The sequence below is a fragment of the Vipera ursinii genome (assembly GCF_947247035.1).
Source record: "Vipera ursinii genome assembly, chromosome: Z".
Taxonomy (NCBI): domain Eukaryota; kingdom Metazoa; phylum Chordata; class Lepidosauria; order Squamata; family Viperidae; genus Vipera; species Vipera ursinii.
The window spans coordinates 110635944-110663310 of record NC_139517.1 but is presented as its reverse complement, the minus strand read 5'-3'; the positions used below and the strand labels follow the sequence as shown (position 1 = coordinate 110663310).

General features: G+C 36.1%; 1 protein-coding gene across 12 annotated transcripts in view; it reads right to left on the bottom strand.

The window, feature by feature from the left end:
• The window catches only part of SVIL (supervillin), a 186986-nt gene that overhangs the window by 105967 nt on the left and 53652 nt on the right, over nt 1-27367 (bottom strand). The window contains exon 1 of one of the 12 annotated variants that reach the window (XM_083379416.1): nt 25486-26245. The exons of the other annotated variants lie outside the window; for them this stretch is intronic. The gene's annotated coding sequence lies outside the window, so the exon portion shown is untranslated. Of the gene's footprint in view, nt 1-25485; nt 26246-27367 lie in introns of those variants that run through there. 12 annotated transcript variants of the gene reach the window in all.

Sequence of the window (27367 nt, the reverse complement as noted above, 5' to 3'; positions counted from 1 at the left end):
TGTCGATCCTCACACCGCTAGCCAGCGCCGCCAGTCTGGGGGGGAGAACAAAAACATTCTCTCCCCAATGCCCGTCCGCCAGTCCAAACCATCTTCCAAAGGCGGAGAGAGGTGATCCCAGCAGCTATATTGAGTCCGGGAATTCTCTAGCATGTCCGCCGAGGCCGATGACCAGGCCCACAGTCTGCAACCACCATCCGGGAGGAGAAGGAGGCTCCGCGCCGCTGAAAACGGTGCCAGCCAGCAGATGGTCATAAAAGGATCTCCGTCCGGTGGGATCGTTGACCGCTGCCCCTCCGACAAGCAGAGGGTATCCACGGCGAGCAGGTAGAGGAGGGAAGGCAGGCAAGGCGTCCCAGGCTTCACGGTGCTGTAGCAGTGCTCGGCGCCATAACGGAGCTCGGCAGGTCGGCAGGGAATTCTCAGCGCTGCTCATTCAGATCAGCAGGCCGCTAGTTCGGGGGAGGGGGGGGCTCAGCGTCACGAAAAGCAGCGCCCAGCAGCTGTTTCAAAAATCCCCAATCCCCAAAGTCGCCTCGGCCCGCAAGCAGATGAAAAACAAGGCAGATGTCCCGGGCTTCATGGCGTAGCAGCGCTCAGGAACCCTTTGCAGATGTTATGGCTTAATTAGCTGATTAGAATGGGACACTTTGAGCCTAGAATATTGCACCTTTTCACAATATTCTAATTTTCTGAGATTGTGGATTTGGGGTTTTCATGAGCTGTAAGCCATAATCATCACAATTATGACAAATCACGGCTTGAACTATCTTGCTTTGCATGTAATGAGTCTATCTCATATATTAGTTTCCCCTTTTAAGTTGCATTACTGAAATAAATGAACTTTTGCACGATATTCTAATTTTTTGAGTTTCACCTGTGTTATGAATATAAATATAAATTATTTCACATCTTCTAAAAAAGTTATCTACCACTGTATGAAGAATTGTTCTTCAGGTCAGTATTTATATTATAGTATAATGAGCTCATACTAACAATTCCTATTATATTTAGGAAAACTTGGTTCAGTCATATTGACTTAGAGTCTCTTATTTAACTAGTGTGCCAGTTTTTACATAGTAGCCTTCCAAGCGAGAAACTTGGATGATATAAATACTTAGAGGCCAAAGCTGCATAAATGGTGATATTCCTCTTCCCTTCAGATGAATTAATTTAAATGGCTTTTCAATATGATAGTTGTTTATTTAGAAGATAACATAGCTTGAAGTATGAGGAAATATTTCAGACAGCTCACTGTAATGCAATTACTAGGCAAGCATATAAATTTTTTACTCATACATATGTCAAACCTACTTCTCTGATGCAGACATATAAATCATGATCCAATTCCACCTGGGAGTGCAAATCTTAAGGCAGCTAGCAAAATTCTTCTACTCACATAGAATGGATTCACACACATACAAAGAGCAAAGTTTATTTATACAATGACACATAAGCACGGCAAAAGCAGGGCATGCCAGCTCTAATACATCACAGAATATCACAGCAGGGTTGTTTTTTTTTCTTTTAAACTAGAGCACCTGACCTTTTCTTGCGGGATTAAGCATGCAACCATCAGCATAAGATGTAGAAATTAGGGCATAATGTCACTACAGAAGAGTGATGAGAGAAGAGAATAACAGCAACAATGACTTCTACTAGTATCAGCCAACAGCCTTTGCAAAAGTTGAAATTTAACTACTTGTTACTCCTATCAGGTGTGAATACAAAGGATAATTTTGATTAACAGAAATCAAGGCCATTTGAAAGCCAAAGGAGAAAATCAAGTAGCGCTTCAGAAAACAACAATAGTAATAATAGTTAGGTACTTAAGAAGGACTCAATAGGTGGTAAAAAATACCAAATCCAGTTGTGGAAGAACTGTATGACCAATCATCATAATACATTAAACTTGTGTACTGTCTGAGTCAAGAACACAAAATTATTGTGGGACAGAAAGAAAGTGAACTTCCTTCTTAGGGCACTTAATGCAGAGATTTTCAAAAATGTCAAAATCAAAGTGAAGCTGTACTTAGCATCTGAAGAACTTGAGACTCATCTACTTGACATCAGTAAAGCTTGAGTTGCATGCTTCAAGTTGCAGTAGCATGTAAGAACTAATCGACACTGAGCTCATTTTAGATTGAAGCATAATGAAGCAGGTATCTCAGCTAGTGGCTTGCCCTATCCTACTAAGAGAGTCTGATTTGATATAGTAGTCATTGCCTTCAGCTGGTCTTTGGTGTCAGCTATTTCCTTCTCTCCTCTCCTCTCCTCTCCTGGAATTAAGGGACCAAGTTCCAAAGAAAGAACACATATTTCCTTTTCCAAGGAACACTTACAGTTAGTGCCTCCTAGTAATTTTGGAGAAGCATTTGCCAGATTACAAACCCCAACACACAAATTGGCACTCCCTAAAATAAACTATAAATTATTTAAAACACACAACAAAGTAGGGCTTTCATGAGTATAAGTAGTCTTCAACTTACAACTGCAACTAAGCCCAAAATTTGTTTCCAAGTGAAACATTTGTTAACTGAGTTTTGTCTCATTTTACAACTTTTCTGCCACATTTGATAAGTGAATCATTGCAGTTGTTCAGTTGGTAACATGGTTGTTAAGTAAATTTGGCTTCCCCATTGACTTTGCTTGTCAGAAGGCTGCAAAAGTTGATCACATGACCTTGGGATACTGCAACCATCATAAATATGAACCAATTATCAAACATCCAAATGTAAATCACGTGACTATAGGGATGCTGCAACAGTCATAAGTGTGAAAAAATGTTAATAAGTCACATTTTTAAGTGCCATTGAAAGTTTGAATTGTCACTAAATGAACTGTTGTAAGTTGAGGTCCATCTGTATTACACTGAAGGAAAAGATGAATGCTTCAAAAGAGAAAGTATAAACATATCAACAATTTAAGATGACAATTAGGCATCCAAAAAGCTAAGAAGGCAACTGAGTAAGACTAGAATTGAGAAACACAAGCTCAAACTATGGTCATCACACCTAGAAATCTATATTCCTTTCTGCACCCTAGAAGATTTCACTCTAAATTGAGGGTTGGGGTGTGGCGGTGACCTTTCCCCTTCTGTTTCTTGGCCATTATTCCTTGGAAAAATTCAAAGCAATATTTTTTCCATGAAACTTATTTGTAGAGGACTGGTCCTTGGCTGCTGAATTGGCCAAATGACTCCAACAGGTAAGTTTACTGGAGATAGTAATAACTGACCTACAGTTCAGTTATGAGCTGTTCTGATGTATCAGGAATATCCATAAGCTTACATTGCTGCAGTTGCCCATTATGTACATAAACATGTACAAAAGAGCCATCTAGCCCACCATAATAATTAACATGTCCAGTTACATACTTTCTAGCAGCTCACAATACATATTCACAAGATGCAGCAGCTTTTGAGTTTTCCTTTTCCTGAATTAGATTCACATGTATCTGGCAAACAAGCTCTACTCATTTTGTATGGGCTAGCTGACAATCAGCAAACGTTGGATATTTTTCAGCTCTAATCCCAAGTGGTAACTGTGGTGGGTCACACCACAACTAAAGCATTCAATCAAATGTGGAAAAGGGAGGAATTCACTTAAAATGTAACACATATTTGAGTGTGTAAATGTATAGTGGAAATTTTTTTTTTGCTTCACTCCTCAAAAGATGATGTTTTCCTACTGGATATTATTTATGTAAGTTTCATTCTGGTATAAAGTTTCCTGACATGAGATCATTTCTCCAGTGGGAAACATGTTTAATGCATTTTATTTTCCTTCACTCAGATCTATTGCTAGGCAAGAATTCAAGACTGCCTTAGAGAATTTTGAAACTTTGGGCGAAACCATTTACAGCTAGAATTTGGTATTACTTTAAACCAGGAATTTCCTAACTTGCTCTTTGGGGAATTCTGGTTTAGACCCCTGCTCTAAACCATATTTGGCTGTGCTGAACGAATTTCAGCTACTACTTCGAACAGGCTACAAGGTATTGCCCCACTCCCTGCCCCAAAATAATCATTAAGGAAACAAAAAACATTAACACAATTGAAAACTAAACTAAACAGGACAAATGACTTGCACATTCATTTCTTTCGCTAACATTTCAATGTTAAATATCCCAGTGTTTGTTTTTTCTCTATCAAAGGAGCATTTTAGACACAATTTTTTTAAAGCTTTGTAATCCATATTGAACTTTCATCTTACCAAGCTATGATTTTTTTTAATGACTTATTTTTGGTCAAAGACAAAGCCAAGAAGGTGGCTTCTTTTTGGCAGTTTAGAGTTTTATCTAGACATGGAAGAAGAAGAAATCTTACCAGCTGTGAATTTTTTTTCAGTCTTGAAATTGTTTTTAAGAACAAAATACATGTGTGTATATATGCTCACACATACAGAAACATGTGAATGACATCTGACTCAGCAGAGGATTTGGGCCTATACAAAGTATAATGTTGACAATTCAGCGTGTATCATACCCTGAATCCAGTTAATTCTGTATTCAGTATCAAAAAGCAATTATGATATTAATGTATTATTCATTGGGTCTGAGGAATTATTCATTTGACAAACCACTATGGATATGTATGTTTTTTTATTGAAACAATAAATTGATTTTTGTTTTGAAAAAGAAGAAAACTGTTCCTTTCAATATTGAGCGAAGAATCAAAGCTAATGCATTTTTATCCTAAACTTCCATCTAAAGACAATTCTACATTCATCTCCTAATAATAATGTAGAAGTATAGCAAATCTTTGTACTGGTTGAGAGCTTAATAACTTTCATTTGCTGTGATAGGAATTTCCTGACCCCAGGAAATTTTTAGGAATAGGTTTCTTTGGCTGGAGAGAAGGTAAAAGTAGAGGCCATTATTTAATTATAGGACATGTGTTTTGTGCAAAAAGCTCCATTCTGGCATTGCTAGAGGAATTGGAAAAAATTCTTGCTGGAATTCCTGGAAAGATACTGTTAAGCCACCTCACACATAAGTAAGCTATCAAGAGCTGGCAAAGGGCAACATATTAAAGACCCTACAAGTGTCATTAGGTAGTACTTGTATATGTGGGGTAAGTCAGGTGACACCATTCAAGATCATTTTTTTCCCTGGACTGACGACAGGGATTTTTAAAATGTTTTTAATTTTATTATTGGGGCTGCTAGTTTAATTCTTTTTTAACTTTTGTATTATTGTATTTTTTATTGTTGTTAGCCACCCTGAGTCCTTCGGGAGATAGGGCAGCATATAAGTCACAAAAATAAATAAATAAATAAATAAATAAATAAATAAATAAATAAATAAATAAATAAATAAATAAATAAAAATAAATCTGCCTTGTATGGAGAGAAAGCTCTATCTTAAGAATTCTATTGCAGATCAATGCCATTTTAACAGTATAAGCCATTGGTCAGACTCTTGCAAACAACATGAATAAAGCAATTCATGTTTATAGTAATTTAAACCCCGGGCATCCTCTTAACTTAGACAAATCACTCATATTGCCATCACACTGATAGTTTTGTATTATTTTTGCCTGGTCTTATGCAATCCTGCATTGTTGAGGTCATTTTTGTGTTTGTTTTAAATCTACTTTGTTTTTTAAGACGTTTAAATCATCAGATTTTAGTTAATGATCACAGTCCAAAAGCCCTATTTTCCGTACTTAGTCTCTACACATCTGTTATTTTCAAGTTCCAATTATTAAATTTATGATGAGGTAAAAAGTTTACTGTAAATCAGTAATATTTGTAAATTAGCAAAGAGAATAAAATAAATCCATTAATATTGTTAGCAAAACTAGCACAGTAATGGAAAACTGCATATAATATAGGCTTTTCTAGTTCAAGGTACAGTCAGAGAAAGGGCATCTGGCTGTTCTATTCCTTCCTGAATTTATGAGCTATTTTGGATGAATATTTTCACTACAGTTTGTAATGCACACACAGCATAATTCCATGTTCAATGAAAATGCAAATGTAAACAAATCTCAGCACCATGATTGTCTTTCGACTGGGCTACATCCCTTAGGGGTTGGTCTGCATGTCTCTCTCTGTCAGGATGTTCAGCTTGCCCTATAGTCAATTCTGCCCTCAGACATAATCCCCAGCTGCTTACCTAATAAGGCAATGTATGAGCTGACTGGCTGGCTTATAGGTCATGCAATGTTTACCTCATAAGAAACTGACAGCCCACCTTTTCGCAGGCAGAGGGTGCTCAGCTATCCATTCTCAACGGTCACAGACAATTTGCTCTCAAGTCACAGAAAATTTTCAGATTAACAATGTGTGCTAGCAGTCTTGGGGAAAGACGCAACTGTGCAAATATTGTGAAACAGTGCAATTGTTTAAGAGGATGAAACAGGATTGCAAATACATTAATGCCCAAAAGAGAATAAATTATCCTCCTCTCCCAACAGTGCATGCTTTAAAAAGTGCAAGGCATTGGCTATTTATTTAGAAACGGATCCAATAGTTGCATTTGTATGTATACGTAGAAATGAAAACTGAAATATATCAAAGGCAAAATTAACATGGAAGTAATCTTGAAATAGCATTGATGCTGAATCTGCTATGAAAACTGTCCCTAAATCTTATGATCAACAGCAGGAAAGCCTTTAAAGAGTTTCTAGCTTGCTTTAGTAGGTCTGTTTCAAAACAGTTTATGAGATGAATGTAATATATAATAAAGCTACAAAAAATATTGTAAAAATTTAGTCATTTTCAAAGGTTTTTTAACAGGACTATTACTTTAATTGCATTCTCTTGTAATTAAAGGGCATCTGGATAAGGATGTTTTAGATGCCTTTATCTGCATCTATTGGGGACCAAGAAAACAGAATCACATTTACTGTAGAAAGATACATTTTTTAAAATACCCACTCCTTTCACTCTAACCCAACTATGATTTCATCTTCTCTAGATCCACTGCATGGCCTTTCAGATAAGGGCCACATTCTGTCATTAGCTTACCTAGAATATGACTGCTTCCAAAGACATTTTAATTCTGCCAGCTGTCATCATCCCCAAAACTACTAATGTCTGCTTTGCAAGATCAGCAGTGAGAACACTCAATATATTTAGGATGGAGTAATGGCAAAAGCAGTTTGGCTTTCTATATTTGTCAGCAGTATGCCCTCCTGCAACTGTTAAAGAATAGGACCAGATTTTTTTCCCCCCAGCACTTATCCTTACAGTCTGCTTCCTTCTTCTTTGGAGACTCGAACTTTTTTCATTATGATTGTTGGGTGGCAAGGGGAGGAATTTTAATACGGGTGGTCTTTGACTTACAACCATTAGTTCAGTGACTGTTTGATGTTACAATGGCACTTTAAAAAGTGACTTACAGCAGTTCTCCACACTTATGACCACCGCAGCATCCCCATAATTATGGGATCAAAATTTGGGTGCTTGGCAATCATATCTCCATTGCAGCATCTCAGGGTCATGTGATGGCCATGTGCGACCTTCCCAGCTTCTGACAATCACAGTCAATGCAAGAGAGTGGATTTGCTTAACTACTGCATATTCACTTAACAAATGCAGTGATTCACTTTAAAATAGTGGCAAAAAGGTCATAAAATTGGGCACAACTCAACAACTGCCTTAGCAATGGACATTCTGGTCCCAAGTGTGGTTGTGAGGACTACTATAACCCATTCTAGTCTTTTCCACTCCATGAGCAGCATGATGGCTAATCACCTAACAGCTGGGCCCTATTCAAACCTGACCTTTTTACACATATATGAAATTCAAATGTCATTCTAAAGTTTTTCTTAATTATATTAGAAATCTATATCTTTCTTTTAAACAAAAATATTTCCTTACAGTATAAATGTAAGAGATTATACAGTGAGACAGTCTGAAATAATACACGAAGGGATAGCCATTAGAGACTGAATACATCTAAAAAAAGGTCTTAATAACATTACAAAGAGTATTTGATGACAGAGACAATAATTCCCATTCCCAAACTTTTTTTTTAATTGTTAGCCTTTGGAAACTTTTATTTGTCACAAACACTACTACAGTCATGAACACTGTTCATGATTTATATCAAGAATATACAGGTTTCAGTGGAGTAAGGAATTCAGCAGCAACTATTGTAGTGGCATTGGCCATAACCACAGACATGCAGAACAAATAGTAGAACACAGTGTAATGCACAATTTATTGCAACATATTAGCCACCAGAGAACAGAAAGGCAAAAAAACAAAATAGTGATTGTATCAGACCACATTACCCAATTATGGTACTAGAATAGTTATATTATTTGAGTAATCACAGGCCAATCTTTGACACTAACCCGGTAGAGATAAAATATATCTCACAGGGATGGAAACACGTACAGGTAATCCTTGACTTATGACCATAACAGAGCCTAGCAATTACGATCGTAGGTCTTGTTAGCCATAAGATGGGTCATTACATGACCATACCTGATTTTACAATCTTTTTTTGCATTGGTTGTTAAGTGAACAGCATGGTAGTAAAATGAGCACATGGCTATTAAGTGAATGTTACGGTCATTAAGCAAACACTTTTTTTTTTACTACAGACTGTTTTTTTCCAGAACTGGAAGTAAATATAAATTTCCAGAAAAAACATTGTAAATTGTGGTCACATGTGGGCTGACTGCCCCAAGTGCAGTCGTGTGACCACAGAGAGGGGTGCAAACATCATAACTTTGGAACTGGTTCATAAGTAGCTTTTAGAGGATACATTGTAACTTCAAATGGTCACCAAGTCTTTTGCCCTTTGCATTTAGCCCAGGGTAAAATATAAGGTTGTTTTGCACATGAGAAACATACAGATATGATTTCAGTTTAGGAATTTAACTGTGTGTGAATGTGTATGAAACAGTAAAACTAGAGTGCCTGATTGAGGTAGAATAGTCTCATCAGAATAATTTTATTACACAGATGTTCAATTTCCTTCTCATCTTTGGACAATAAAACCATATTTAAATGATTTACTATGTGTGCAAACAATTCCTTTAGGATTTTGTTTTTCTGCCAAAATCCATTTCAATTAGTCATGACTTATCAAGGGAATATAATCATAATCTCTTGCATGGGACTCATGAGACCATAATATTCCATGTAACACATGTCTGCCCCAACCATTTACTCCTCACAGTACTAAAAATCAGAAAGGGGTTCTAAACCTAAATCCTATTTCTAACTTTACCGTGCAAGAGGGACAGAAACTGTTAAACCCCAAAGCACATTTATTGCATTTTTTTCTCCAAACAATTGTTCAGAGAAAACACATGAAACGTGCTTAAAGGCATTATATCCTTGCATCTGCTTTGCCTTAGTAATCAGTAACTCATGTAATTAGGTATTAACTCGTTTCCTTTACGACATATCAATATATTGAAATATAGTACATTCTTTTTCATTAGCCCAAAAGCAAGGGAGCTTTTATGCAGCACTTTTTCTCCCAAATTTATGTTAGTTGAAAGGTCTTAAGATCTTTTCTTCAGCCTTGCCCCCCCCCCCCAAATTTATAATGAAGTTTCTCAACTTTATCACTTTTAAAATGTGTGTACTTTAATTCACAAAATTATCTTGCCAGCATGGTCTGACCAAAGGACAACAACAGAGTGTTTGGCATGATAATCAATCTATCAATTCTAAATAAGTAACAGGAGAAATATATGTTTTTATTACTAGCTTTTCTTCTCCAGGGAGAAGAATTGTCACCTGCTTTTAAATCAAGGTTATGCATATTTTCGCCACTACAATATTTTGCTTTAAATGCACAGCTTTCTGAGTAATTTTAATGATTATAATTTACAGGTTTATACATAATCTGGTAATCTTTTAATTGCTATTTTAGGAAGATACATTGTGTTTATGAATCAGAAAATGGCAACTGCAAAATTATTGTATCAATATGAGATCTTCCACTTTTAAGTCTATTAATAAAATAAATCAATTGCTTCATATGCTTCCTAGAATTAAGTTGTCTTATGAAAAAGAAATTCAGCCCACCAGGTCACATAGCCAGTTTAGTGACTTTCAGATATAATGGACTACAACCCAAATATCATCGCTGAATGGTAAGAGGAAATTCTGGGTATTAAACCAAAACATTTGAAAGATACTAACTTTAAAAATGCTGCTCTATACTAGTTAACATCAGGTCTTCAAAGCCTCAGTTCAAAGTGTTCTTTCATTCAGTAGCATTTATTGAAAGATAGTTGTGAGAAAATATTGTCATTAAATTCAGAGGCCACCCAACTCTAGCATGACTCTGGAAACAGGGTGCAATACAAGACAGTTTAAAGCAATGCAGTATAAAATGACATAGCACAACCTTCCATAGGCCTCTCATCCTATAAGCCTCTCATCTCTATCTCAAAGCCCCAGGGAAGAGCCAGGTTTTAAAAGCTTGTCTAAACAAAGCCAGGGTGGGGACTGTGCAGATCTTAAGCAGGATGTTGTTCTAGAGGGCAGGTGCTATTACAAAGAAGATGCACTTCTTTAGCCCCATTAGGCGATACTGTTGAATTAATGGGGCCCACAGCATGCCCAGTCACTTGGGATGGGCACAAATTAGAGAATAAAGATGTTGCATCAGACAAGTAGACTATGAAGGTAGTCCTCAGCCTATAACCACAATTGGGACCAGAATTTCCATTGCTAAGCAAGGTGGCTGTTAAATGAGTCATGGCTGACTTCATAACCTTTTTTTGCCATGGCTGTGAAGTAAATCACAGCAGTTGTTAAGTGAATTACACAATTGATAAGCAAATCTGGCTTCCCCCACTGTTTTTTGCAAATGGGGATTTGACACCAGGATACCACAACCATCATAAATACATTTTGATTACGTGACTAGGGGGAATCTTTGATGGTCATAAATATGAGGACCAGTCATAAGTCAGTTTTCCAGTGCCAATGTAACTTCCAACGTCATTAAATGAATGGTTGTAAGTCAAGGACTATCTTTAAAGTGTTAATAAGCAACTTACCAGGAAGCCTACCTGGTAATCAATGCATCTTACAAAGCAGGGGTATTATGTGTGCATATAGCCATAACAACCTGTGTCACTGCATTCTGGACAAGCTGAAGCTTTCCAGTGGTCTTCAAGGGCAGCCCCATGTAGACTGCATTGCAGTAGTCTACACACAAGAGGATCGTAGTATCAGTGACTGCCCTAAGGGCCTTCTGATTCAAGTGTGACCACAATCAGCTCATTAGATTAATCTGTTTGTTAATCTTGGCTTTCTTGGCCAAGCTGCCATCTGCTCCTTGAGTAAGAGCTAAGTATTCAAGAAGACATCCTGAATTGCACACTAAATGTAATGAGGGAAGTAGGATCCTGTTCCACTCTAATGATGCAAGCTTTTCACTTATTTCATTATGTCATGGGTTGAACTGAGTCATTTCCTCCCCATCCATAGACCCTGGGATAAGATCTTGACAGCAAACTGATTTATTTACTGTTAAAGAAAATGCTGTTGTACCCCAAACCCATGTTTGCTCTGACACTGGGCTACATTTCCTTTTCATTTTTCTCTTGTAATATTCAGAAAAACATGTATGCAGAAATAGTAATCTTACTAATAAGGTACATACAGTTGTCATCTAACACAGCTCAGCAAACTTTTAAAATGGAAGCTAAAATAGTTAAAACAGGCCTAAAGGAACTAACCAAAGACAGGCAAACAGTCTGTGGCTCAAACTACAGCGAGATGTGGGCTAGTTCTCATATATAGAAGATGAAAAAGTATCAGAGAAAAAAATTAATCCTTACTTATTTAGAAATGTTCAGGGCACAATAAATGGCTTCCACAGATACAGAAATACAGTTACTACTAATAATTTATATTGCTTATTTAAAAGATAATCTTAAAAACAGTATTAAAAATCCAACAGCAGAAACATCTAATGTATCAGCATTATACCATTGAAATCAACTACACTATTCAACATTATTTCAACCAAAACAATCCATTACATCGAACTGGAATGCACTACAAATTATTTAGAAGCCTAAACTGCTGTTGGGAAAGATTTTCAAAATTGGTGATCAGTCCAAAAACCCAGTCATTTGCATATTCAAATAATCCGATCTTGAAGGACGCTAATTGGAAATACTGAGTATCAGTGCAGATTGTTGGGGGCAATTAAGCTGACTTTGTAATAATGCCGCTTGGGGTGTGTGTGAAAGCCTCAACAAGCAGACATATACATAGAATGAAGGCTATTGCTAAGCTTGTAAGCCGCCCTGAGTCTTCGGAGAAGGGCGGAATATAAATGGAATAAAAATAAATAAATAAATAAATAAATAAATAAATAAATAATAAATAAATTTGGTAGACTATATTTTGATAATCCTATCTATACTAACATGATTCTATGTTCATCCAGATAGTATTACCAATAAAAACAATATTCTGCAAAGGTACACATTAGATCTCACATGTTAGGGAGTAGAATGAAATTATTCCCATTCTTCATTTCTGATAAATAAATCAATTTAATATACCTAAAAGATAATTTTATTCATATTTTCGGTTATGTAACTTTTAGTTTCTTTGAATATTAAGACTATTATCTATGTATACTTATTTTTAAATGAACACATTAAATTCAACTGAATGTTCTTTATTTTTCCTACAAGTACAAGGAGACCATTATATGGGGTAAGTGGCTTTCATTATAGTTTTTTTTTCCTAATCTTCTTAAGAAACTCTGCTTCAAATGAATCTTCAAATCCTGAAACTTTAATATTTTACTTTCACTTGTGACTTCTTCAAAAATTCTATAGATGGTCCAATCCCTACAGGGTGTACTGCAGACTGGACTTCATTTTGGACAATCTTTCTTATCATAAGAATGTACCTCTAGCATGCAAACACTGAACATGACATTCCAAAGTTGGTTTCTCAACAGTGTCATGTCTAGGCTACCAAATAGAGGTCTGCAACTTATCTTCTCCACTATAGTTGAAGAAAATATATTTTAAAACATCAGTATTCCAAAGTTTACTAATTTACAACTACTAGAGAGGAGTACAGAGAGCAAATCACTTGCATTCAGCCCATAGTTAATAAGATCCCCTTTCTACTTAAGGGCCTATGTTTGCTTGGGTTTCACTTGTGCTTTTATAAAAAAAAAGAGCAATCAGCATGTGGAATTGTTTTCATAAATGGCATTTGGTGTTATACAGGCAAGTAAAGAAATTACCCTTTCAGCTGGCATCATGCTGCTTATCATGATTTTAAAAATAAACGTAATTTTCTAAAATACCATCTATCCATGAAATGAAGTATTTTGAAGCTGTAAAAAATTGAGCAAACAATTTTGTTAGATTTAAAGTGGACCCAATGGATTTGATTTTTGACTGGTTCGCTGATTTCAAGTCATCTCTAGATATTACTCTTAATAAAAATAATTGCCTCTATGAAATATTCAAATTAGACTTCATCTTGGCTTCAAATGCTAATTAAACTAAGTTAAAGGACCATTAGACTTTTGTGATGTGATTAACATTTAAAAAAATCTCTAATTTAACTGAATGGATCTCCAAAGCCAAGCATTGTGAAGTGTGGGTAATCTTTGGATGGGAGACAATTAGGAAATGTGAGAATATGGAATTAAAAAAAGAAAATAAAAACCTGGAGAAACCAATAGGAGACATAAAAAGATGCATGTAGTCTTGAGAAGTTTGCTTTTCATTTTTCCAAGGATTTTCTCTCTCAATATAATACATTATCTACTTTTATTTATAGATCTTTTTGAGCCACTTACGTAATATACAATATGTGTATCTGGAGTACATGTATGTATGTATGTATGTATGTATGTATGAATGTATGTATGTATTTCTTAAATTCTAAGTCATATTCTAAATTTGAGAAAATAGCAAATTTCACTCTCCAATTATGTGGACTGCTTTCATAGTCAGATTTAGAGGGTTCCAAAAGTATGATAAAAATATTTGTTAAAAATTGGATCAAAGAAATGTCTCCTCCAACCATATTCTACAGATGCCTAAAATTAAAATTTGGAATGCTTCAAGTGTATAAAACATCTGGATTTCAGACTACAGAAACATTGTGAATTGTTTTTAAGTTTGCTTGGCTTTTTTCTCCAAACCACAATGTCACTTTTATTATTTTCTTGTTTCTTTCCTGCCAGGATTACAGAAGCATTTCATCTTTGTTTATAATGCTTCTTAAATTACAAGAACATAGGACAGTCATTTTCATAAATTCCTTCCACATCCACAGCCAATGATTGGCTCACTCTGCTTCAAAAGGTAATTTATGCCAGATGTAAAAGATGTTATCTGAAATTAGACAACAAAAAGTATTGTTCTTATATGAATTGCTAACACAAAACAATGTTCTCATTTTTAACATGCTATTTAAACCAGAAGCAAACTTATACTCCAAACTTTCAACAAATTTGCAGGTATATATTTAATCGATCATAATCATACTTGCTAGTAGAATAATTTAAAATCAGGACAGAAGGGTTTGTCAATTCCTATGTAATCCTATCAGCTACAACAAATTCCCCCCCTTTCAGATCCCAAACAGTTGATGGAAAGAATTTTTTTTTTATACAGCTTGCATGCCATGAATAAAATACTCTTATTCTCTCATTTATTGAAAGTGCTTAGAAATAATTTAGTTGTATCTAAGGAGTTATTGAAAAGACTTCAGATTTTGACTTGAAAAGGAAAAGAGCGCTCACCAAACTAATAGGATAGAAATCAATTAAGGTTGAAATTGTTGGATAAATTGCTATGAGTAAAGAGTTATTTTGAATTTGCTGACTGGATAGTTATGAAATTCTAAAGACTTATTGATCAGTGATGTCTCATCTGACCAAAAATTAATAAATAATAAAGTTTTTTCTTCATTTTGGATTATTTTCCCAATATTTCATCACTTTATTATTTATTTACTTACTTAATTTAATGTTTATGCTATCATACTCCCAATAACTTTGAGCGGGTCGCAGGAAAATATGAAAACTATAAAATTTATTTATTTATTTATTTATTTAGTTATATTTATATACCGCCCTATTCCCTGAGGACTCAGGGCGGTTTACAGGGAATTAAAAATCCAAAATACAAAAATTAAGAACCAAATTAAAAAATATTAAATTAACCCTGTAGTCAGTTAAAAAGAACCCCAAATTAAAAATTCCTCCTCAGTCTGGGCCCGAGAGCTCGAAGAGCCAGGTCTTCAGGCCCCGGCGGAATGATCGAAGGTCGGGGGCAGTTCTCAGCTCCACTGGCAGCTGGTTCCAGAGGGCAGGCGCTCCCACCGAGAAGGCCCTATCCCTGGGTGTCACCCGCCGGCAGTCTCTTACCGGCGGGACCCTGAGCAGACCCTCCCTGTGGGAGCGCACTGGGCGAAGGGCGTTTGATGCCGGCAGCAGGTGTTCCCTCAGATATCCCGGACCCAGGCCATGTAGGGCTTTATAGGTGATAACCAGCACCTTGAATTTCACCCGGAGGGCAACCGGAAGCCAATGCAGCTCACGGAGTAGAGGTGTTACATGGGAGTATCGGGAAGCCCCCATTACAACTCGCGCGGCCGCATTCTGCACCAGTTGAAGCCTCCGAGTGGTCTTCAAGGGCAGCCCCATGTAGAGAGCGTTACAGTAGTCCAAACGGGAGGTCACAAGCGCATGAGTAACTGTGCGTAGGGCGTCTCGGTCCAGATAGGGACGCAACTGGCGCACCAGGCGAACCTGGGCAAAAGCCCCCCTGGTCACGGCTCCTATGTGATCTTCAAAATTGAGCCGTGAATCCAGGAGGACGCCCAAGTTGCGAGCCCTATCGACGGGGGGTAACACCTCACCCCCCATCATTAAAGATGGAATAACTTGGTTAACCCGAGATGCCGATATGCACAGCCACTCAGTCTTGGCGGGATTGAGACGAAGCCTGTTTCTCCCCATCCAGACCTGAAAATGATAAAAATAAAGTAGCACTAAAAGAAGAAACACAAAAAACAAAGATGGCAGCAACAAAACACATACCCATTCTTGTCAAAATTTGGATGAAGAGTCAAGTTTTCAGGGCCCTACAAACAAGGAGCTCCTAGGGTGGGGACCACCCAGATCTCAGGGAGACCTTATTCTAATGGCCAGGCAATGTGGCAGAGAAACCATGCCTTTGGAGTCCCAATAAATGGCATTGTTTAATAAAAAAAAACCTAGGAGTGTATCAATCCCATTGAACTGAATTGGCCAGGATGATACAATATAATTGACACACAACTCTTCTGCAAGTCTGTGTCCTCCTGATGCTATTAGATATTCTGGTAGATATGTGGGGGTGTTGTGTTTTACAAGGCATCAGAATGGGAACATTTGCCACATCTTTTTAAAGTGAGAGACAATTTGTTGATATAACCCAAACAAGGACCATCAAACTGTTTTTCTTTTCAGTGATCTTTGAACTTTCAAACTTCAGTTGAACTTTGATATTATGCCATTTCAAATGACAGATATGGTATATAGTACAAATTATTAACAGTCCCATCTATTATGACCAGCATACATTCATAACAATATTCTTCAGTGAACAAGACCACTGTTGACTTGCAAGACTGGTCACCCAAACCTTTTCAAGAGAGAGTGTAGATAGCCTACAGGCTATATGACCTCATGTGATCACTACCCCTGCACATAGAAAGTCAAGTTACATATGATATAGGTAGTTGCCACAACCTTCACTTTCAAAAGGGCTAAGAGGTAAAGTATATCATATGCTTGCATATTTTTACATGTGAAGGGCTCAATTATGCTCATCTTCTCATGTTGTCTACCATGTGAGAAAATGTCTAAAAGAACCACAAGATTTTCACCAATGTTAAAATTCTACATTTGTCATACTGGGCTGAATAATGCTTATGTTTATTTATAATTTGTCATTTTATGGTACCCTATAAAGAGAATACTTAATATGAATTTGCTGGTAGAATAATTCCAGCTGCAGCTCACTGGCAAAGTAGTTTTTTTTTTACTCTTCCTTTTTCTTGGGATGATTGAAAATTTAATTTAGTCTTATAGTCTGCAATTAGACTATAACAAGCCCTTCCCTCCAGGTCACTTGCACAAATTTAAAATTAGCAACTGAACTGAAATATGAGTCTTAAAAATATCCTGCTTAATCCCCTGCTAGATGTCAGGATGCTTAATGTGATAATATGTCTAATGTCTTTCCTCATTCTGCCTCCTTTGCTTGACCTGTCCCTTTTCTTTCCTTTTTTCACTTTCTTCCAAGTTTTCAAGCTTAAATCGACAACAGCATTCTTGGGACTGTTCTCCTCAGTCTCTTTTTCTGCCAATTCACATGGAAAATATAAGCTATCATCAACCAATTAACAGTAACAGAATATCAAGAATTGGAAGGGACCTTGGAGATCTAGTCCAACCCCTTTCTCAAGTAGGAAGCCCTACGCCATTTCAGACAAATGGTTGTACAGTTAAAAACCACCAGTGTTGGAGCACGCACAACTTCTGGAGGCAACTCTTTCCACTGATTAATTGTTTTGTCAGGAAATTTCTCCTTAGTTCTAGGTTGCTTCTCTCCTTCATTAGTTTCCATCTGTTGCTTCTTGTCCTGCTTTCAGGCGGTTTGGAGAATAGCCTGACTCTCTCTTCTTTGTGGCAACCCCTGAAATATTGGAGCACTGCTATCATATCACCCCTAGTCCTTTTTTCCATTAAACTAGACATACCCAATTCCTACAATTGTTTTGGTTTGTCGTACTGCTCTGCCATACGCTAAAAAATATGCCAGGAACTGGCCCATTCACAGCAACTGTTTAAATCTCTTGATACATTATTCTGTGAAATTCAGTAGATTGTAACAGCTTTGTAACACCACAGATATGTTTTAACATCATAGCTGAATACTTCAGGAAGCAACCAGATCATTTCCACTTTCAGAAAACCTCATGCATTCATCAGCTGCTCTACTATCTAAATGGATTTATTTTCTTCAGTAGTATCCATGATATCAAGACCTTAGGAGGGCTCTCAAGAAATTTCCCCATCATATCACACAATAAAGAAGTTTGTACTAGACAACAATGTACATTGAATTTTAACTATGAATGAGATCCACAGATTTAGAATAGTTTGCATCATACCACACATGTTCTTTAATTGGCCCAATCTGGGCTCATTAGTAAAGCTCAAATTTAATTAGAATTTAGAACTATCACAAAGATTGAAAGCTGCCGAGACTTATAAATATGAAATTTATAGCAAAATGATTCATGTTTGTTGTTTGCTTCAGCCACGGCAATGGAAAATTTTTCATGCCATGTAGCTTTCAAATCCAACACATGACTTAAGCTATGACTCAGCTGTCTGCCTGGTGCCACTATTTTATGAACTATGTCATATTTCTATCCTAAATACTTTCTCACCCAGTTTGATTAAACACTTTATCTATATATTTTCTTCTGGGCAATGTGCTCATGGCATCTTTCTTTTATCTCCAATCCAATAGTGAGACAGGTTTAAATTGTTCTTTAAATGTAGAGGTATTAAGGTAATCTCAGCTACAATCAAACCAGTGTTTTGTCTCTCTAAGAAACTGGACAAGACAGTACTACATGGGTCATCTATCAGATTTTATAGCTCTGGCTCACTGGTTAAAGATCTTGAACTTGAAAGCTGATAGTCCCAAGTTTGAAACCTGAGCGCCATATGATGGACTGAGCTCGTAGGCTGCTCCAGCAAATGCGAATAGATAAATAGATATCATTTTGGTGGGAAGGTAACAGCATTCCATACACCTTGGCATATAGTCATGCTGGCCACATGACTATGGAAGTGTCTTCAGAAAATGTTGGCTCCCTTGGCTAAGAAATGGAGATGAGCACTGCCCCCTAGAGTCAGACATGGGGAAAACTTTACTTTTACTTCCATTTACACAAAGCTAAAATACAAAACTGTGCCATGATAGTTCCTGCCCCTCAATTGCTGGGGTTTTTATTATCATTTTATTGGGGGTTTTATTAATGTATTTATTGTTTTTTATGGGCATGTATTTAATAACTTTTTAATTTTTGTAACTTTATGTTTTATTCTTGCCCTGTACACCGCCCTGAGTCCTTCGGGAGAAGGGCGGTATAGAAATATTAATAAACTAAACTAAACTAAACTAAACTAATTCTCTCCCAAACTGAATGCATAGGAATCTGGAAAGTGGCATTTTTGCCTATCCAAAAAAAAAGGAAAAGGAAAAGAGGAAGAAAGAAATCTTAAATAAGAGTATTGTCACTCAGCTCCCTTCTGACTCTGATCTGGGTTGTTTTGTTTGCTGAGCTTAGTTTATGAAGGTCTATGGTGCAGGACGGGGTCTAGAGTCTTGAAGCCTGATCCACCCTATTTTTTGTTGGAGTAGTGCAAAACATGGCAGACTATTTTCCCATGAGCTGGCACAACCAAAGAAATTAGGATACTTGGCAGCAAGTCAGAACACACACAATCTGAGCAAGATTGGATTCAGTGAGATGGCCAGTAAATAACATGCCAGTATAGTTTTCTGTAGACATAACAATGGTAGATAACTCTGTTACATAGCAATGGGAAAGGGTCCTGAATTTTATTTTCAGATTGCATTACTATACAATACAATGAATGTGAATATTGTGACTGGGATATAAGCAATGCTAATATTTCAAACCTTTGCAATACAGTTAATATTTTTATTGTTAATGATTAGCAGAAGAATGTTAATTATACAGTTAATCTGTGGTTATATTTTTATATTTTAACTAGAATGATTTTTTGTTCATGCTGCAGATATAAACATGGTTTAGTTTCTTTTTACAACTTTTAAATGTAGGCAATTATTTTAATTTTTTTAAACTTACCTACTAGTTCAGGTCAAAGGAAGAAATTATACCCTTCAGTCTGACAAGAGGGTAGATTCATTGAAAGAAATGAAAACTTAGGGTTAGGATTCTTCATTGCCAACAACATTTCTGGAGGATGGGAGGTCAGAGATGCCACTACAGTGACACATTATCAAAGTTTATCTCCATGATAATTAATAAATAGCAACTAGTCACTTTGCACACATAACATTAACAAAATAAGCAAGCATTAACAGCACATTAGGAAAAAATGAAATAAATGCTTATGCTCTTTAGTTTCAGTTTTGAGAGAATAATCCCTCTCAGCAAAACTAAATCAATTATAAAATCAGTAGATCAGAAGGATCATGCTATGCAAGAATTTAAATGTGTTGACCTCTTTTAAACTTTTGATGTATGTTGTGTTTATGGAACAAGTGCAAACACCTATTTTTGTAGACCATGGCTCAAATATATAATAACCAACATCTCAAGATGTTGGTTTAGAAATATGTTTAGAAAGACCTTCCAAACTGGGGGTCTCAAAATGGGTCCATCTTCAGTTCTTAAAATCCTTCAGCCAGCACAGCCAAGTAACCCATATGCTTATTAAATCACTTTTCATCAAACATTATCCATTCTCCACTATAAAACCAAAGTAGACATTCCCATTGTAATTCATCACATGTGAAAAACAGATGAGCAAATATCTGATGGCCAAATTCTGGTGGGAGAACCAGTTCCCATCAGGTTAGTGCCCAGCAATACTAGCTTCTAACAGCCTAGGCTCACTCAATCAGATAAAGGCAAGTTACGAAGTTTATGAAATATTGCAGAACATGGTAATATTCATTATTTAGTTTATTATTATATATTATTACAGTTTAACCTGCCTATCTAGAACCCTAATGACAAAAGGGGATAATGTTAGATGGGCTCCTATAGAAGGGATGCCAGAACTTGGGTGCAGAGTTAAAAGGCGGCTCAGCTTAGAATTCCTATGTAATCACAAGCAAACTAAATCCAAGCCGCCTGGAATGATTCTTATCTAAGCAAGTGCCAACTATTGGTTGAGAAGATTCTTGTGCTCAGGCTTTTAGCAATAAATCAGCTTAATTAAATCTTTACATTTGCACCTGATCTTTTGTGCTTGACAGCTCCCTAGATCATGTTTCAACCTTAACAACTTTACAATCTTAATAACTGTGGACTTCCACTCCCAGAATTCCCCAGATGCTGCAGTTGAGAAACAGCGCTTTGGAGTAATGAGTAATCAGCTTCTTCTTCTGCAAAGAAAACAGCAGATGTTTTATTTGTGTGCTATTCATGCTTATTGTTCTATGATATGAAACAGAATGTCCTAGTGCTTTTTCCCCTGATATGTAACATCTGGATTACAGGTGTAGCATACAGTTAACAATAAAATATTCTGATTATATGTCCCTTCAACCAGCTATGTATATCAAGAAGAGCTCTTCAAATATTGTTGAATCTTCTCATCCCAAGAATAAGTCTTTTCTATAAATATGCTTTAATACATGGAACCACATCAGTGCTTCTAATATATTTTTCCACTTTATGAAGCAAATTAATTTCTTTTCAGTTTGCTTTCAAATTTATTTGGCTTTGGGAAAGGAAATTATTTGTTTATCATTAGTTTCGATGACGGTTTGAAATTGTCATTTTCCCAGAAGAACAGTATTCAACAAACAATCCATCCATTCTTTAATGGCAAAGAGTGACATGAAGTTGTTGACTGATCACCCTATTAAGGCTCAATGCAACAGGGAACTTCTGTATGCAAGTAGCAATTGTCACTACAGAAACAGCTGCAATCCAAAATCCTCTCTTTTACTGGGCACTAGACCCAACAGTCGGAATAGACATTTGACACTAGCCTCCATGATCCTGTCTTCTGGGGAAAGTGGCAAGGTGAAAAGGATGCATTTACTTATATTTACATGTTAGATTTGTATCTTGACTTTCTTCTATGAGCTCTCCCTTCTTACTGTTGCTCCACTAGGTATAGCAGATCAAGAAATCAACTCCACAAAAAGTGCAAAAACGTTTACTGCAATTGGCTATAAAAACAGAATCTTGCAACTCTGCTTTTGCTGTTCCCTTTCCTTATTCTTATAGTTCAATGAATTAGGGAGATGCCTATCTGATCCATTTCCAAACATGATCTGGGATGTTCTAGACTTAAAAAATGTTTTCTTCCTTGTTGCTTTGGCAGTAGAATTTCTGTACCTTCATCAAGGTCATTTTCCTTATGCTCTACACTTCTTCCCAACAATAATCCTGTAGATAGGTTTTGCTAAGAGAGTGAACTTGCATAGCATCACCAATTAAGGTATTGATTTAGGACTAGACAGACCTGGAGATCTAAACTAGGGTCTGCCTAGTGTGAGGGTAACATCTTAACTGCTTATAGCACACAGGTTCTGGCATCTGCCAACATAGAGACTAAACAAAAGGGTTCCAATTTGTAATCTTGAAGTCTCTGTGTGTATTTTTAAGGCGGCAGCGATTCCTTTGTCAGTGTGAAACTGATAGAGGATTCAAGTCATTGAGTTATTAGACTATGACAGAATATGGCTTGAGATATTTGTGCTCACTTGAGGGTCAGGAAGAGCATATTCTTACTGCCTATGCCACATTCAGAGGGTTCAGCCCTGCCTACCTGTAGAGTTCTGCTATCATTTTTAGCCATTCAATTTCTGCTCCACTCAAACTTGATATTTAAAGACTTGGCCATGGGAAGACTTGATATCTGGAACCCACAATTCAAAACATCTGCATTTGACATAGGAATGGTCTGTATTTAGGAATAAATACATTTGGCTACAAATCCCAATTCATGAGATAGCATGGTGTGCTGTTTGGGAATGATGGGAGTTTTACTTCAACAAACATGAAAGGTGCTATGTTAGAAAAGGGCGACCTAGGAAGTTAGCAGTATATCTGTTATAGAAGCTGTCTTAGCTTTCTCCAGTTAGATATACCGTACCGACAACAGATAATAAGTCTGTTGATGTCTTTAACAATGTCTGGGCTCAAGATATAAATTTCTTCTGTAAGAATCTTTCCATGCTTTCTGATTTTAAAAACACTTTGATTTAAGCTCTTTCCTCTGAGAATTTTTTTTTCAGATCTGTTTTTTCTGCTATTTTTCTTAATAAGCTTTTTAACTCTGACCAGTTTTACTTTTGCTTAATTTCTTAATTCATCCATTGAGGTTTTATACATTAATTACATGTTTTTCATGTTGCAACTGTTAGCTGCTATAGTGCCCTTTTTCCTTTGCTTGTTTCAAGAGAGGAATATAATTATCTAAATAGAATAAATCAATATGGGAAATGTACTATAGCTTTTAAACCAAAGCAAAAAAAGGGCTATGCGGGTAGTCCTCAATTGATAACCATTCATTTGGTGATTGTCCTAAGTTAAGAATGGAACTGAAAAAAGTGACACTTATGGCAGCATCCCCATGGTCATGTGATCAAAATTTGGGCATTTGGGAACTGGCATGTATTTATGACTGTTGCAATGTCCCAGAGTTATGCGATCACTTTTTGCCACCTTGTGACAACCAAGTCAATGGGGAAGTAACAACTGTGTTACTAACTTAACAACTGCAGTGATTCATTTAACAACTGTGACAAGAAAGGTCATAAAATGGAGCAAAATTCACTTAACAATTATCTTGCTTAGCAATAGAAATTTTGGGTTCAATTATGATCGTAATTCGAAAACTATCTGTATTAAAATGTTAGCAGTAAGGGAAATATTAGGAGAGACAATGGCTGTATTCAGACAGTTTTTATAAAAGTTCATTAGTTTCTCCAATTGAAACAGGAGAGCACTCTTGGATAAAGAAGAGATGTAAAAACTTTTAGCTATAATTAGCTTACAACCCGAGTCATTTTAAAATAAAATATAGATGTATTTTGGACATTGGTATGGACAGCAGCATGGAAGCCCCTTGGGGCATTGTCTATACCTGATTGTCCACAATATGAACAAGGCCAGCTATGTACCCAGGCCTCGGAAGATATTAAGGGCTTATTACTTGGTTTTACTATTAGTTGGTTAATCATTTGTATTTGTTTTTATTCTTTTAATGTTTTTAATTGTTTTATAATTTTAGAATTATAAGCTACCCAGAGTCACTTGGTTGAGCTGGGCAACTATAGAAATTGAATAAATAAAATAAATAATAAATTAACTTTGTTGGTTGTATGGCCCTATAGCATCAATTTACACTGCAGTGCAAAGAAAGGCCATCTTCACATACAATCCGGAGGACAGTTATGTGTGAGATTACTGGGAGAAAACAAGTTTATGTGAATGCAATAGTGTCTCAATGTTCTCATCTTCAAAATACTGACTTCTTAGGAATTCTGTTTTTTAGTTTATCATTATAACAACTTTTTCTGGTAAGTGTATTTTACAAAGGACTGATTTCATTTTCCACTTAGCTAATAGGTTTACTGATCATACTAATATATTTAGTATGTCAAATGTCTCATTGTTCTAGATCTCTACAGGAGATCTACAAGACAGAACAAGTCTTTTTTAAATCATAACATATATAAACAGAAGGAGGCAAATGTGCCACAACAGCTTATCTATGAGATCTAATGTGTTGGTATTTGAATAAAATTTGAACTTAAGGCATCTTACAGCACACATTTTAGTCATCACATTAAGTAAATTAGGATATCATGCAGTGTTTACATGAATATATGCTTGCACTGCCAGTCTTGTACTAAGAAATGAATGACCCGGTTATAAAACAGGCCAGAATATTAAAGCCTATGTTTCATAATAAATGCTGCTTTTCTTATTCTTTGGGGTTTTTTTTACACTTTATTCATTTCCTTTCCCAGAAATGACAAATGAGGGAGAACAATTGACTGATTGTTACTACCAATTTCTCTAAACTATTTAATTTGGGCTTAGCATGTTACGTATGCATAATTACTATAGTCTGTGAATCATGATTTTGGACTTAATATGTTATGTAAACCAGCCAATTATTCAGTAATTCATTATTCAAAAACTGTGATTCAATGAACCCAATCAACTCTGGTTCATTCACCAAACCATGGTTAAACATGGTTTAATTTAGCATACTATGCTAAATCAGATTATGTCAATGCAGAAATTACAAGAAAAAGTGATTCAGCATAATATAATTTAAATTTAATGAGAATAAAAAGTGTACTGCTAACACTTCAGAGGGGATAGCTTTTATTCATCTTATATACATGTTAATAAAGGCCATGCAAATCTGCCATTATAAATACTAACCTCCATGCTGTGTTTAATCTAGTGTATCTCATTGGTATTTAAAGGCCAACACATTTATCATTAATTATAACACACTTCACACAAAAAAGGCATTGAGGAAAGCATTCCATCCATAATGAAATTTATGCAATACACAAAAAGAAGAAAACAGATTCAGAACATTTTGAATGACTGACATGCACAAACTCTGGAGGGGGCAAAAAAAAGTCTTCATTCACATAACAAGCTGACAAAGCTCAAACATTCTCAAACAACTGGCTTTGAACACTTTTGCTATCAAACATTTTAAGAAAATAAAATTACTTACTTCAAAAGTCTTGTAGGTCTTGTTTTTTATAAACCTAGCTTATTTTTCTTAATTACAGGGGAAAAAATATTTCACAAAGGAAAAAAAACTTCCCATTATTCTATAATATTTAAATTGAACTAAGTCAGAAGAGGCTGCAACGTTAACAAAAAAATATCTCAAAAACAAATATTTAACTCTAAGTGACACATCACATAAGAAGTTACTAGCATATAGGCTCTGGAAGTATATCTGTGGCTGGCCAAGATGATTAAGTGCCAGATGAATTCAGAAAGGTGCTTTCCAATAGTGTCTGTGCACCAAACAGAGTTCATGTGCAAAAGTTATATTCCAAGGGCTAAAAAACTGGGCCAAAACATTAATGCAAAAACCTTCCTTTCAAATGTTGTCCAGCATCTGAAACTCTCAATAGAACAATTCTCTGGTTTAGCATTTCTATCCATCATTGGAATTCCTTCACAGACAACTATAGGCTCCCGAACCTTAGCCAAATGCAGGGTGGTAGCTTCACACAGGACCAACCTTTTATGGGCTGAACACTGAAGCTTTGATACCAGCTAATCTACCATAAATAGCTCTTGAAATGCAGAAGGATCAGGTCAGCTGTTATAACAGTCCTAGTCTGCAGCAAGTTCAAATCCTATTCCTCTGTCAAAATTTCCAATCTTAGTCTTTATTTCAAATGTGGGTGCACTTCCCCATTCTCCAAATAAAAAGTGAGGTGGGAGAGAAAAGTATCCTAAAAAACAGAAATGGGGACAGTCAGGAAAGAGATTATTAACAAAAGGAAAATGCTTCTTGGAAAGAAACAGATGCATATCTGGTCTGCATCATTTTAGTAAGCAGTTTAATACTCTTGGATCAGAGTGATATCTACTAAGTCACTTCTTGATCAAATTAATAGAAAATGGCTAACTCTTTCCCTTTCCTCTAGAAGGCAGGACCCAAAGAGTTTCTGTGTTGCAGAGGGCAGCCCGCAGTTTAAAAAACAGCTTAGTCATTAAAATAATTATTGGTAAGGAAAAAAATAACCAGAGAGCAGAATAAGGAAGAAAACTCCTGTGATTAATTCAGAGATACCCAGGCCAAATTAAAATACAGTAGATCCTAAGAGAGACTTGTTATCCTCTGCAGTAAACAGTTTAAGGAATGCTCATGTTTCTACAAACAAACAGCAATTATATGATTCTACAGGATAAATCAGTTCAAGTCAGGGAATTTTATTTATTCAAACCTCACAGAAATAACAAGAATCATATTAGTACTGTTTTCTTGTATTTATTAATACAATTTGTAGAGGTAACCCAGATCACCAGGAACTAGAAGAATATTAGGAACTACAACTTCATTATTTATAATTATTAGTTTGTTAAACTTAATAATGTTGCCACTTGTACCGGAGCTCATTAAGCATCCCATTATTCCTCACGTAACCTTGTCAGGTAGGATGGGCCTAGAGTGACAGGTGCAAAGTGAACTTCCGTGGCTGAGGGTGCCAATCTAACATCTTAACCATTACACCATACTGGTTTCATCTTTGAGGAGGCTATTGAAAATCATTCCTATTCCCCTTCTGACCATATCTTCCAGGTCCCTTGAAGTCAATGAAATAACATTAACAGAATAATCTTAAATGTGTTACTTAAAACAGTTACCCTACTGAACATTGTGGACTTACTTTTAAGTAAAATAAAAAAGCTAGTGCTGGAACAATAGTCATGTAAGCAAAACAAAACATGTACATTAGAAGTTTAATTAGATCTAAGTGCCATCTTCAGAAGAGTCCCTTCTAAAGCAAGCGCAATATTATGCCTTTGTTCACAGCCATCCAGCAAATGTGAATTCTTCATGACCATTTAACCAGAACAATATTTACTCATAA